At 52.2% G+C, this 12,155-nt stretch overlaps 1 protein-coding gene across 3 annotated transcripts in view; it reads left to right on the top strand.

The window, feature by feature from the left end:
• The first annotated feature begins 28 nt into the window (after nucleotides 1-28).
• ANKRD11 (ankyrin repeat domain containing 11) overlaps nucleotides 29-12,155 on the top strand; it is a 130,648-nt gene continuing 118,521 nt past the window's right edge. Inside the window, exon 1 of one of the 3 annotated variants that reach the window (XM_054640918.2) lies at nucleotides 29-246. The gene's annotated coding sequence lies outside the window, so the exon portion shown is untranslated. Of the gene's footprint in view, nucleotides 247-7,210; nucleotides 7,230-7,414; nucleotides 7,538-12,155 lie in introns of those variants that run through there. The other 2 variants (XM_054640920.2, XM_054640919.2) reach the window with 2 other exon arrangements.

Raw genomic sequence — 12,155 nt, 5'->3', positions numbered from 1 at the left:
ATCAGCGGCGCCGTCTCATCGGGCCAATGAGCGGCGCTGTCTCAGCGGCGCGCGGGGGATGGAGCGCGCGGCCCGGAGCCGCCACGGCGCGCGCCCCCCGCGCTAGGGCCGGACCCCGGGACCCCCGGAGCCCCCAGAGGCGCCCCCAAACCCCCCCCAGCCCCTGCTCTATGCGGCGGGGCCGGCCGAGCCGCAGGCCTCGCTCCGCCGCGGGGCTGCCCTTGGCCCGCTGAGCGCCGAGCACTGGTAAGCGCCGGGCGAATGGCGCGGGGGGGGCACCCGGGTACTGCAGACAAGGGGCGGAGGGCAGAGGGGCCGGGGGGTCCCGGAGAGAGGGGCTGTGCGGCCTCGGGGAGCACCGGGAGCGGCACCTGGAGTGGGGGGGCCGAGGTCGAAGGGGGGGCAGCGGGACGGGGTGGGGGATGGACGGGGGGGCACCGGTAGCGGCAGGAGGTGGGACCCGGTGCGGGCTGGGGGCGGCGCGGGGTCGGCTCGAGGGGAGGAAGCGCCGCAGCGCGGGTGGGAAGAGGACGTTGGGATTTTGGGGGGGCGGCGGAGGAGGTGAGGGGCTGTTGGGGGCTGCCGGGGGTGGGGGCATGGCGGCTCGGAGGGGCCGCGGGGGGAGCCCCGGGGCCGGTCGGTGTTTCGGGGTGCGCAGGCTCGTGGGGAGCCGTGGGAGGAACTCGGAGCTCCGTGCCGGGCCCGCAGCGCGGGCACCCCCCCGCCCTCCGGACCCCGGTTTTTGGGGTGGGGATGTTTTTTTCGCAGGGGTGCGGGGTGGGGGGGAAATGCGTTTTGGGGTGAGCGTTGCGCTGGGAGGAACAATACCAAAAGTTGTCTGAAATGGTAATTTCCGTTTCCCATTTCATCATCCCCGGGTAGGCGTTAGCCCTGCCTGTGTGTGCGCAGGGCCGGGGCCGCACCGAGCCCAGCCGGCCCCAGCCCCGCCGCTTTCATTTATTTCCCAGTTTAATCTTTAAATCGCTCCGTGTTTCTGTCCTCCGAGGAGCCTTTGTGTGCCGGGGAGGGGCTGCTCGACACCTTTGCCCCTTAGCAGAAAGGAAGAGAGGGGGAAAAAAAAAAAACCAACAAAAAACCCAAACAGCTGCAGCTCAGGACGAGCCTCCCCCAGGCCGGGGATGGATTCGTGTTTAGAAAGGCAAATGACCTCGGAGGGAGCGGGGATGAGCCGGGCCCTCGGTGCCCTCTGCCCTTTCCCAGAGGGAGCAGCTGTCCGGGCTGTGCGGCTCAGAACGGGCCCTTCATTGAGGCACAGGGGCCGTGTGTTTACGGCTTGGCTTCTCCTCCGGGCTTGGGGATGTGTTTTGATATCCAGTTGCAGGAAAGGGTTCCTCCCCCCTCCTGGTTTTGTACACAAAGTGCTCTCTCACCACTGGGGACACGGCTCTATAGGCAGAGAGCGAATTCCAGGCAGCTCTTGAAGCAAAATTCCCTCCTGAGATGGCTTCTGAAATTGGGCACACACATTATTTTTACCCTCTCTGTAGGCAAAGATTTTTAGGTGAAAACATCTGTGCTGCCTTGTAGTGGCTGTGTGCTTTCCTGAGATTTATATAATTTTAAGGAACTTGGAGCTCAGTGTATTTCTCCTTTCTTTGTTTTGTTCATAAAATGGAACATTTTTATGTAATGACTCCAATTATTTCCTTTTTCTGTGGGGGGGGGGGGAACCACTCCACGGAGTCATGGAGAGGGAAAAGGAGATTAACTCTCACATGTTTCCCAGCAGCATCGATACATTCTTTGTGTGTGCCCTACCAAGAGCTCAATATTTAACTTGATTAACTTAAAAACGGGAAAAGTTGGCGTTTTCAGCCTGGATTTTCTGGTAGATTCCAGGTTGGAGTAGTCCGAGATGGCTGTGGAGGGGTTTGGACCGCGCTGTGGCAGGGAAACTCTGGCGTTTGCTTCCAGAGCTCCGTGCCTGTTTTGTGTCCGTGGGAAGCGCTCGGCAGGGCAGGGGCTGCCCGGGAGGGCTGGGCGAGCCCGTCCGGGGCTCCGTGCGAGCCCGTCCGGGGCTCCGTGCGAGCCCGTCCGGGGCTCCGTGCGAGCCCGTCCGAGGCTCGCAGTCTGCTCGGCCCCGGGTTGTGCCGGGCTCGGCGGGGCTCAGCCTCGGCCCGCAGCAGCTCCGGGTCCCGCTGGCTCCGCGAGGGCTCCCCCGTGCTCCGGGAGCTCTCGGACCTGCCGGGGCACATCCAGCCTGCAGAAGGGCTTTGCTGTGAACCCGTCCGGCGAGCCGGGGCTTGTGTCACCCCGGGCTGTGTGAGTCAGTGCGAGGGCTCGCTTTGCCAAACTCGCTGCAAACCGAGTTGCCCGTGCAGCAAACAACACGCAGGGCTCGGAAAGCACGGCGAGCCCTCGGTTCCCGAGGCTGGTATCGCCTCGTTCCGGGTGTAAATAGTGACCGAAGAGCCCCGGCCATATCGGCGCTGGCTGGAAACTGGAGATGTTGTGTTTCGTGTTCCACACTTGGTTCTGCTGCTCAGTTCTGCTTCTGCTTTTAGAAATGAACTCTTGTCTGTTTCTCCATTTCATAAAAAAGCATGGTTCAGAGCGAGCTGATTTTTTTTCCCCCGCCATGGTCAGTTTTTTGTTTTTATGATGTTGCAACAGCATTTTCGCAGACTTAAACCTGCAGATTGTCCACTTTGAGGGCTGGGTTTGGATGGGGGAAGAAATGTTAAAAAAAAGCCCCAGAACAAAAACCTTTTGGCTTAATTTCTTCCTTCGTGTGTGGTAGGCAACCTGATAAGATTATTTTATTTTCCACTCGTGTTTTAATGGACTGAGTCCCCCCAAATGCTCGTGAACAAAGCCAAGCGTAGCACGGCGTCGTGCCGCGTTCTTCCGCTGCTCAGCAGAGCAGACAAATGCATTTCTCTGGGGTCAGTGAGACTCGTCGTGTTAATCAATACTGTACCAGCAGTGTTCCCTTTCCAGGGAACCAGATGGGCTACTTACAACTGGTGCTGATTATTTTAACTGTGTAATTGTAACATGGCTGCGTGATGACAGTGTTTCCTGCAGACACTTCAAAGGAAGGTTCCCGACGAGTGTGTCTTTACAGCGTTTAATCTGTCCTCTTTGTCTTTATGTTGTGGCTTTTGGACATGTGTTTGAAGTACTAAGAGGTTTTTTTTCCCTTACCTCCAGCTTTTCTATACATTAAAAGGAGGCAGTGCTCTGGAATGATGAAGTGTCTCCAGTGTGGGAATAAACCCAGGGTTTTAGCGGCTCCCTCAGTGGTGGGTTGGTTTCACTGAGTTTTAGATCCAGGCAGTGACTAAGCCAAAAGCTGGGAAGAGATTTAAGTGGCTGTGAGGAAATGGCAATATTTTTTTTTAAATAGTGCATGTGGCTTTGTTTTGGGGAAAATATGTTGTATGGTGACTTGAGTCTTAACTGGGACAGGCTAATTACTCGGTGAAGAAATCCTTCTCCTAGGGAAGGAAAGGCACAGGGCTGGAGCTGGTTAATTACATTTTGTAAAATTATGGAGTGACGGCTTTCTGAGGAGGTCTGCCCCTCTTCCTGCCCTGTACCTGAATTTCAGGCTCAGCAGTTGCCTTACGGATTGAAATTCCTCCTGGGTATTAAGATTTAATGGTGGTAGACCCAGAGCAAGTAGTGGCAGGTACTGCTGCTTTTCAGTACAGCAAAGCAAATAATACTGGAAAATATTTACATGGGCGTTGTTATTCTCCTCGTATTTCCTTGATGAGCTCTAGTAAAGGTGCCTGTGTGCTCCTTCCATTGCCGGGGAGAATTCCCTGTATTTCAGTTGTAAAAGGCTGCGGAGAGGAACCGGTGTCTCCATAGCAAAGATTCTAGTGTTTCGTGATCAGCTCACATATATTTTTACCCCATCTAATTTAAACCAGTCTGCACGACACTCACAGGAATGATTTGTATGCAGCTTTTAAATATTTTCCTCCTTCCTGCGTGAGGGATTAGCGGCACAGAGCTGCTTTTTCGGAGGGTTCTCAGCCAAGTGTTACGTAATTTGTGTGCCACCGATGCACGGCCATAAAAAATACTCCCATCAATGTTAGGGGAAAGCTTGTGTAGGCAATTATTTCAAATCACAAGCGTCCTAAGCAGGTTTGTGCAGCCTTAAAATCTGGGCAAAACGCTGCCTTTGGAATCCTGCTGGGAAGGGGGGTGGGAAGCTGTCAGCGCCCGTGGTCTGGAGGCTGGTTTTGAGCACATTCTACTCCACTTTTTAAGCTTTCCTGTGTGAGAACTGGTGTTTTCTGGTCTATTTTCTCAGGCAACTGTTGGGTATTTAAAAATCTTAATTTCTCTGAGTCTGGGTGGTGGTGCTTCAGCTGAGGCTGCTGATGGGTGATGCCAATTTGTAATCTTTTACGAGAGTAAGGGGGGAAAAAAAAAGTAAAAAGAAGCTTAAATGCTAATAACAGTGAAAAATCTGCTCGGTGTGGAGAGCATGTGAAGAGAGCGGGTGCACGTTGGGCTGTGGAGTCTCCGTCAGCTGAGCTGGGGGCTTTTAAAAATCTGCTCTAATTTTTATGCTGCATGTGGAATGGCTAATCCCGTAAAAGCCTCGCACCTTTTGACAGATGAAACGCTGCTGTTCTTCACTTATTTGAGCAAAATATTTTTATAGATGGTATTAGCTCTGTGGCTCCGAGGGTAATGCAGTCCTTACACAAGAAAGATCTTGCTTTGATCTGACAGCTTTCAAGATCCATTTCCAATCTTGAAGTTCCATTAAGTCTGTTTGTAATGGTGCCCTCAGACTTTTTTTCTGTTTATGTGACTCTTTGGGTGTTAACATTGCTCTGTATCTGAGTTTTCTTTAATAAACTGAAGGAATAATTGGGGTCAGGAAAGGAAATAATAATGTTAGAAAGTGCAGTTAATTATATCAGGTATTTTGGGCTCCAGAATTCTTTGTCTTGATTCTAATGTTTTCTTCAAGTTGTGGGATGTGGTGAAATGATCACATCATCAAACTGGGACAGTGAGGCAGGGTGATGTGTGGTGGTTAATTTTGGGAGTGTGAAATGACTGTGGCTGCAGGCTTGATGTCCATGGGGATGGTGGAGGATAGGAGGGATGGTTTCTCTGGTGGGCAGCTCTTTGCCCTCTTCTCTGGGGGAAGAAATGGTCTTCTGTGTGGTCCAGTGTTCATCCAATGGCATCTACACGGTCCTGTGTCCATCCAACATGATTTAAATGATGTTGTGTCCATCCTATGTCATCTACGTGGTCTTGTGTCCATCCAGTGGGATCTTTATGTCCATCCGACATGATGGGTTTGCTCCTGTGTCCATCCAACATGATGGGTTTGCTCCTGTGTCCATCCAACATGATGGGTTTGCTCCTGTGTCCATCCAGCATGGTCTGTTTGCTCCTGTGTCCCTCCAACATGCTCTGTTTGGTCCTGTGTCCATCCAACATGCTCTGTTTGGTCCTGTGTCCATCCAGCATGGTCTGTTTGCTCCTGTGTCCATCCAGCATGGTCTCTTTGCTCCTGTGTCCATCCAACATGGTCTGTTTGCTCCCGTGTCCATCCAGCATGGTCTGTTTGGTCCCGTGTCCATCCAGCACAGTCCTGCTGGTTGTGTGTACGTCCAGTGGGATCTCCATGGTCGTGTGTCTCTCCATCATGCCCCACGTGGTCCCTGTCCCTCGAGGGTGGCTCCGTGGGAGCCCCGTGGCTCAGCAGCCCCTGCAGGGCTGGGGTGGGTGCTGGCTCTCAGCAGCAGGAGCAGCCTCCCTGCTCCCTCTGCTCCTCCTCCCTTGGGGCCCCGCCGGCGTCTGGCCAGACCTCCCGTCTGAGAAACCATCCTGGCTTTTCCTGCCCCTCTCAGCGTTGGCTGGGACACCGTGAGCTCCCAAAGAGGACGTCTGGAACCCCCATCTCCGGGTTTGTTCCCGTTTTCTGGAGCTCAGCACGTGGGTAAGGTGTGCGTTGCTGTGCAGCTGTAGTGAGCAGAGGCTGGAAGTGCAGCCAGGGATTGGGAGGCACTTCCAGCACCAGGGAGGGAGCTGGCTGCTGGAGCCAGAAGAAAGTGATGTTTTTTTCTAGGTCAGGGTTGAAGGCACTGTCAGGGTGGTGATGTGCAGCATATCTTACTGTCTGCATTGTCCCTGCCATATGGATGTGTGCACACTGCCCTTGGCATTCAGGCATTGAATTATTTATCCTCTCCAAATCTGGAGGCAGCCTTTCTTCCCCTGTCTCCAAGAAAACCAAACTTACCCGATGAGTGTTTTTAAAATAAACCTTCTGCTGTGAATTACTGCAGTGGCAGGAGCAGGGTATTGATTGTATGTTGCGTTTGGAGTCGGAAACCAAAGGTTACAACACTGGATATCTTGTGGAAACACTGAAATATTTATTTTGCTGTTAGGTGCAAGCGTGTCGGTGCTGGTGCTGGGTTTGTATGTGGCTGAAATGCCATGTACTGAAATTTCCGGACTCGGAGAATGGAAAGGCCGGAAAACTTTGCAGTATGTGTAAAAGCAGCTTTGTCTCAGCTGTGTGTGAGGGGATGGATGCTTTTCCAGGGAGAAGGCATCTCCTTTGCTCTTGTGCTGTGTTGGATTTGCTGTGAGAGGAGCATCAAGGTGGTCCTGGTTTGGGTGTGGGTGTTTGCAGGGTGTCACGGAAGGGTGGTTCAGGCTCAGGGAAGCACAGGCTGGAGGCAGCTGGGTCTGTAATTATTTTTGAGAGACTGACAGCTTTGCAGGATAGAAACAGTCTCGAATAATTTACCTTTAGAGCAGCATAAAGCTGCTAAAACTGTGTCACAGGCATGGGGAAGAATCAGAGTCAAGAAGGGAGATGTTACCCTCTAAAAAATTCACCAGGATCCGGAGGCAGCGTGTCCCCGAGGGCTCGGCAGCCAGAGGCTTGGAAACACGGTGCTGCCCTCAATATCGGGATGTGAAATGAAAGGATGCGTAATTAGGAACTCCAGGAAAAAAAAAAGGCATTAAATAGCTTTAGAGGTGAATGGAAGCTTCATTATTAAGCACCAAGTGCTTAGCTGCAGTTGGTGGTGCCTCTTCCTTTCAAATCACGCACACATGAAAGTGCTCCCCGCCCCCAGCGGGGCCTTATCGGCTTATCTGGGCAGGAGTTCAGAGCCATAAAAACTGTATCCTGCTTACACCTTCCAGCCGGTCCTGTGACCTGCGCTGTGTAAACAAGTTGTACCAGGAGCTCCCCATGACTGGTAAGTGGCTGGGTTTCTGCAGGCTGGTTGGGTCCAGGAGGAGCCAAGATAAAGTTCCAAGAAGTTCCCCTTTGGGAATGGTCTCCTGATAGCTGCTGGAGGGAGGAGGTGGCAGGGCTGAGATCCTGCTGACTGTGGCAGTGACTGTATCCCATGGAAAGCACTTTGGGATAGACTTTACACTCCGGGGCTGGTGTTTTCCACGTTCTGCAGGAGGGTGGCTGTGGCAGATTGTGAAATGTCAGCGTTGTGGTAACAACACCGACCGGCGCTCCGCGGTTGCGTCAGGCCTGGGCTGTGCTGGAGCTGTAAGCCTGTCTATAAATATATCCATATATCTTGGGATGGATGAGATTAGCCGTGGCCATGCTGGGAAGAGATGTAGGTAATGCAGGGAAGGGGTGTGTGTGGGGGGACACAAACATCCTGCTCCTGCCGTGCTGGGGGGTTTGGATGCCGCCGGGCGCTCGGGTTACTGCGCTTGGCCGCTGCCCACCCCGGGCTGTCTCCGTGGTTTCATCTTGCAGCTCGGCACAGGCAGATCCATTTATCCAAGCTGGACTGTAACGAGCCAGTTTAGGGATTTAGTGTGTGAAACTTCACCTTCTCAGCAGCCCAAGGGTCGAGTGCACGGGTTTGAAGATGGAAACCTGTTCTCCTTGAATGTTGACCTTTTTTGTTGGTGTGGTTTCTCGTCCCCACGTATGGGGGAATGTGCTGGGTTTGGGAATTGGGCTGGCTGCTCTGGTTTCCCTCCTTGCCGTGGCCTGTCCTGGCACGTGCTGGGGTCCTGCCTGTTGGCTCCCCTGGCTCTGGGCTCTCTGTTCCTCATTTTCCCTGGAAGGTTCCTGGCTCTCCCAGGAGATCAGAGGTGCCCTGTGTTACTCAGCTGCTCTGCAGTGAATTCAGCTCCCTTCCCCTGTGATCAGCACTGGCACTGGGGTGTTAAACTGGTTCTGTGGTGAGAGACGAATTCCTCTGAGTTAGTCCAGGGGGGAAGGGATCAGACAAGCAGTCAACTTGGTGGCTCTTTCCTGGTGTGCTGAGTAGAGCTCTTGGCTGGGGAGCTGGAGGCTGTAGTCTTAAAATGCTGAATTTAATTTCCTCCTGCAGTGTGTTCTGTCTGCAAACCTCCCCTGCTTCACCCACCAGCATGTTTCTTCTCCCTCCTGTCCGTCCCTCCCCTTTCCCAGGAGCCCCATCTGATGGAGGTTCTGCTCTTGCCTTGGTCCTCCTCATCCAAGATTCTTGTCTCTAATTTTAGCCTGTCTGCCTTTCGAGGTCCCCTCCCGTCTGTTCCTGCCTTTCTCCTTCTCTCTGAGTTGTTCCTGCATCTTCCTCTCCCTCTGGAGAGCTGGACCTTGTTTTTGCATGGTGGGAGGAAAGTGCTTGGGAGGGGAGTGAGGCTGTGGGTGTGCTGAGGTGAAGGCTCCTGGGGTGTGGGGAATGCTGGCAGGGATCTTTGGGCTGCTCTGTGCTCACAGGGAGCAGCTCCTTCCCTCTCCTGCATCTCCCTCACTGTCCTTGCTCGGATCTGCTCTTGGAATCTCTCTTTTGTGGATTTACCCTGTATTTGTGCAATGGGGCTCTCTACCATGAGGTTGCTCGTAGCTGCAGTGCTGCCCAGCAGCCCTGAATCTCCTGCCCTTTTCCCTGCAGGAAAGCTACAGGCTGCCTGCTTTTCTGGAATCTCACTCCACCTTAGCAGGCATTTGCTTATGGTTACAGAGAAAATGACTTTTCTGACAGGGAGGTATCAGACACAGTCAGATCTCCTCAAAGGGAGGTGGAGCCCATCAGGGAGAGCAGGGAAGCTGGCCCTGGAGCCTGGCTATCCAGCAAGGCTGCTCATCCTGGTGGGATCCACCTGCTCGAGCCCTGGGAGCGTGGTGTGTGCAGCATAATCTGATTTGTGCCTGGAATATAAATCCTGGCTGTTGCAGGCATGCAGCCTGGGGTTTTACAAGTTCTTTTGTGAAAACAGCATTCAGCTCCTCCACTGCTGCAGCAAGGAGCTTCCCTGGAAACCCAATCCCAGCAATTAGTGAGGTTTGCAGAGGATCCTAGCAACTGCTGCTGGGGTTCCATTGGCAGGGGTGAGGTTTTGTTTTTTTAGACTGTTTATAGTTGCATTCTGTGCATTGTATGGAGATACATAAACTAGAGCACAAGGAGTTCCACCTCGGCATGGGGGAGAGCTTTCCCTGGAGGGTGGCAGAGCCCTGGCACAGCTGCCCAGGGAGGGTGTGGGGTCTCCCCCTCTGGAGCCATCCCAAAGCCACCTGGACGTGTTCCTGTGTCACCTGCCCCAGGTGTCCCTGCCTTGGCAGGGGTGGGCCTGGATGGTGTCCAGAGCTCCCTTCCAGCCCTGCTCTGCCTGCACATCCCACGGAGGGAAGGGAGGAAGGGGCTGTGGGGCAGTGCTGAGCTGAAGTGATGATGGGAACACTGCTTGGGAAGGTGATCCTCGGGGAAAGTGGAGCATGGCTGGAATATATTGGGTGCTGTGTGACTTCGGTGTGTGTGGGTAACCTGAGCTCACCTGTGAGGAGCTCTGTTACCCAGATGCTCCCTGACCTGGCTTGCTTTTGCCAGCAGAGGCTCTGGCTGCTGGGGAGGGATGCTTTCCACCAGGGTGGTTATGTAAAGCCTTAATGCTCTGTGCTCTCCAGCTCGGCTTTCCAACGTGCGCGGGGCTCCGGGGGCAACTTCAAAGGAGGGCGTTTGCTTTATGGCTGAACCTATGAGCAGTTTTATGTGCAGGGTGGAGTGAACTCGTGGAGAAGATTGCAGTTTTCCCAGTGCCATAAAAAGTTACGATGCTGATGATGCCGGCATTGTTCCGTAGGCGGAGGCAGGAGCAGATGCAGAGAGGTCAGCGGGCTCGGCTGTGCCAGCGCGCTCAATGCCCTGCTCTGTGCTCCCAGCTCTCCCAAACGCCTTCAAAAAGTGCCTTGTGCTCTTTCTGGGGCTGCCTCAGAAACCTGCACCTGTGCTGCTCGCAGAACAGGCCCAGCATTTCCATGGGAAAGGAACTTGGCAGGGCAGTGAAGGGGGGCTGTTTTCCAGGGCAGTATTTCAGCCCCTTCTGAAAACGTGGCGTTTCAGTGGCACAGGCTGTGAGTCAGTTTATAACCTCCTTCCTTTCTCTGGGCTGTTCTTTGGGGTACGAGCCAAGGGAGTTAAAAAAATAACCAAGTGGCTGCATCTTGACGAGCCTCATTCCAATTAACTTCCCTCATGCTCCAGAAGACAGATTCCCCAAACTGAGATACATTCCCAAAAAAAGGACTATTCAGGCTAAGTGGTGATGGTGGGAGAGTATGATCAGCTTTTCAGTATTAATTGTGGCCTTTTCTAAAAGTATTTCAGTGGCCTGTGCTGTCTTTAAACCCTGGTGGGGTATAAGATTCTCCCAGCTGTGGAGTCAGCACCCCAAATTCTGAGGTATAAAGCACCTTCCAGTTCTCAGTAAGTTATAGCTGATTAAAATAAGTCACTATTCCAGTTTCAGTCAGATCTCTCTAAATATAAACTTAACCTCTCATTGAAACCATTTTCTGCTGGGATGGGGAGGCATAAATGTGGTCTTTGTTTGCAGCCAGGAAAATTAAAGGTTCACAACATTCAGAAATGTGCGTTTCAGATCTTCTGACAACCTGTTCCTTAAAGAATGTTTCTGCTTGGCAATGGGCAAATAGTTTGGGTATTCTTCAGCTTGGAGAATTTTATTCTAATGAACATACTAAAACTTAGGGGGAGCAAAAAAAGACTGTGATCCTTCTCTTTGGGTGATCCATTAGCTGCTCCAGCTGCCTTTTATTTATTTTTGTAGACACATGTGTGAATGTAAACATTTTATCTGGAATGGCCTTGCAAATGTTCCTGCATTAACATATATTGTCATGGAGAATAATTTTCATTTAACTGTAATTTGCTTTATATTTTCCTGCCTGGTTGCCATGGAAACACAGACGGATGTGGCAGGGACTCCTCACAGGAGCCAGGTTATGGATTGCCTCTCTAATGGACCTCTGTTAATCACACTGCAGCCTGCACTGGAGGAACCAGGGCTCTTTGCAGGAGACACTTTATTTAGATAAACTGTGAGATGCCTGTGGTACTGTAGCTTAATATTCAGAGTTACCAAGGGTGTTTTTCCCTTCTCCAGAAGTTTTTTGTCATAAGAACTATGTATTATGATCCTGGAATTGAGATATATTTATTTAAATTTAATGTCGGTTAGACTTGATTTTCAATTTTCATTTCATTTGCTGTAATAGCTTAACTGGTAATGTTCTTTTCTGGGTTCAGTTTAAGATCTGAAATGCTTGAAACAGAGCAGTGAAACATTTGTTATCCCTATCCCTGTGCAAGAAGTTGACTTGCTTTTCATAATAATTTGTCTGTGTTTTTGTGTTTCCTTTTGGCTGCCAGCAGGGAGGAAGGGGGCAAAGATGGATGTTATTAAATGTATTACCTGTGGATTTGGGGTCTGTCTTGCACCTCTTGTTGTTGGCTGCCTTGCCCACAGCACGGCTGCTGTTCTGAGCTGAGCCCACACAGCATTTCCAGGGAGGGGAAGGGATGTGGGGCAGGGGCTGAGGGAGCCCAGGGGGCTCAGCCTGGAGAAGAGGAGGCTGGGGGGACCCTGTGGCTCTGGAGATGTTAAAACCGTGTAGATGTGACCCGTGGTTTAGTGGTGGTGCTGGCACTACTGGGCTTGATGATCTCAGAGGCTTTTCCAAACTAAACTGCTCTGTGATCTCCAGGATTATCAGTGCTCAGGTTCCTGTTCTGGGATGCTGATCTCTGCCTTTGTTGGATCCTTGGAAGGAGCTGCCTCTAACTCCTGAGATAAGAATGGTGGTGGCATGGGTTCAAACTGAACTCACCAATCACCAAATGATTCATTTTTGGTTAATG

The sequence above is a fragment of the Agelaius phoeniceus genome, chromosome 12, assembly GCF_051311805.1.
Source record: "Agelaius phoeniceus isolate bAgePho1 chromosome 12, bAgePho1.hap1, whole genome shotgun sequence".
NCBI classification, from domain to species: domain Eukaryota; kingdom Metazoa; phylum Chordata; class Aves; order Passeriformes; family Icteridae; genus Agelaius; species Agelaius phoeniceus.
The sequence above is the reverse complement of the archived record's forward strand: the minus strand, read 5'-3'. Positions and strand labels throughout refer to the sequence as shown.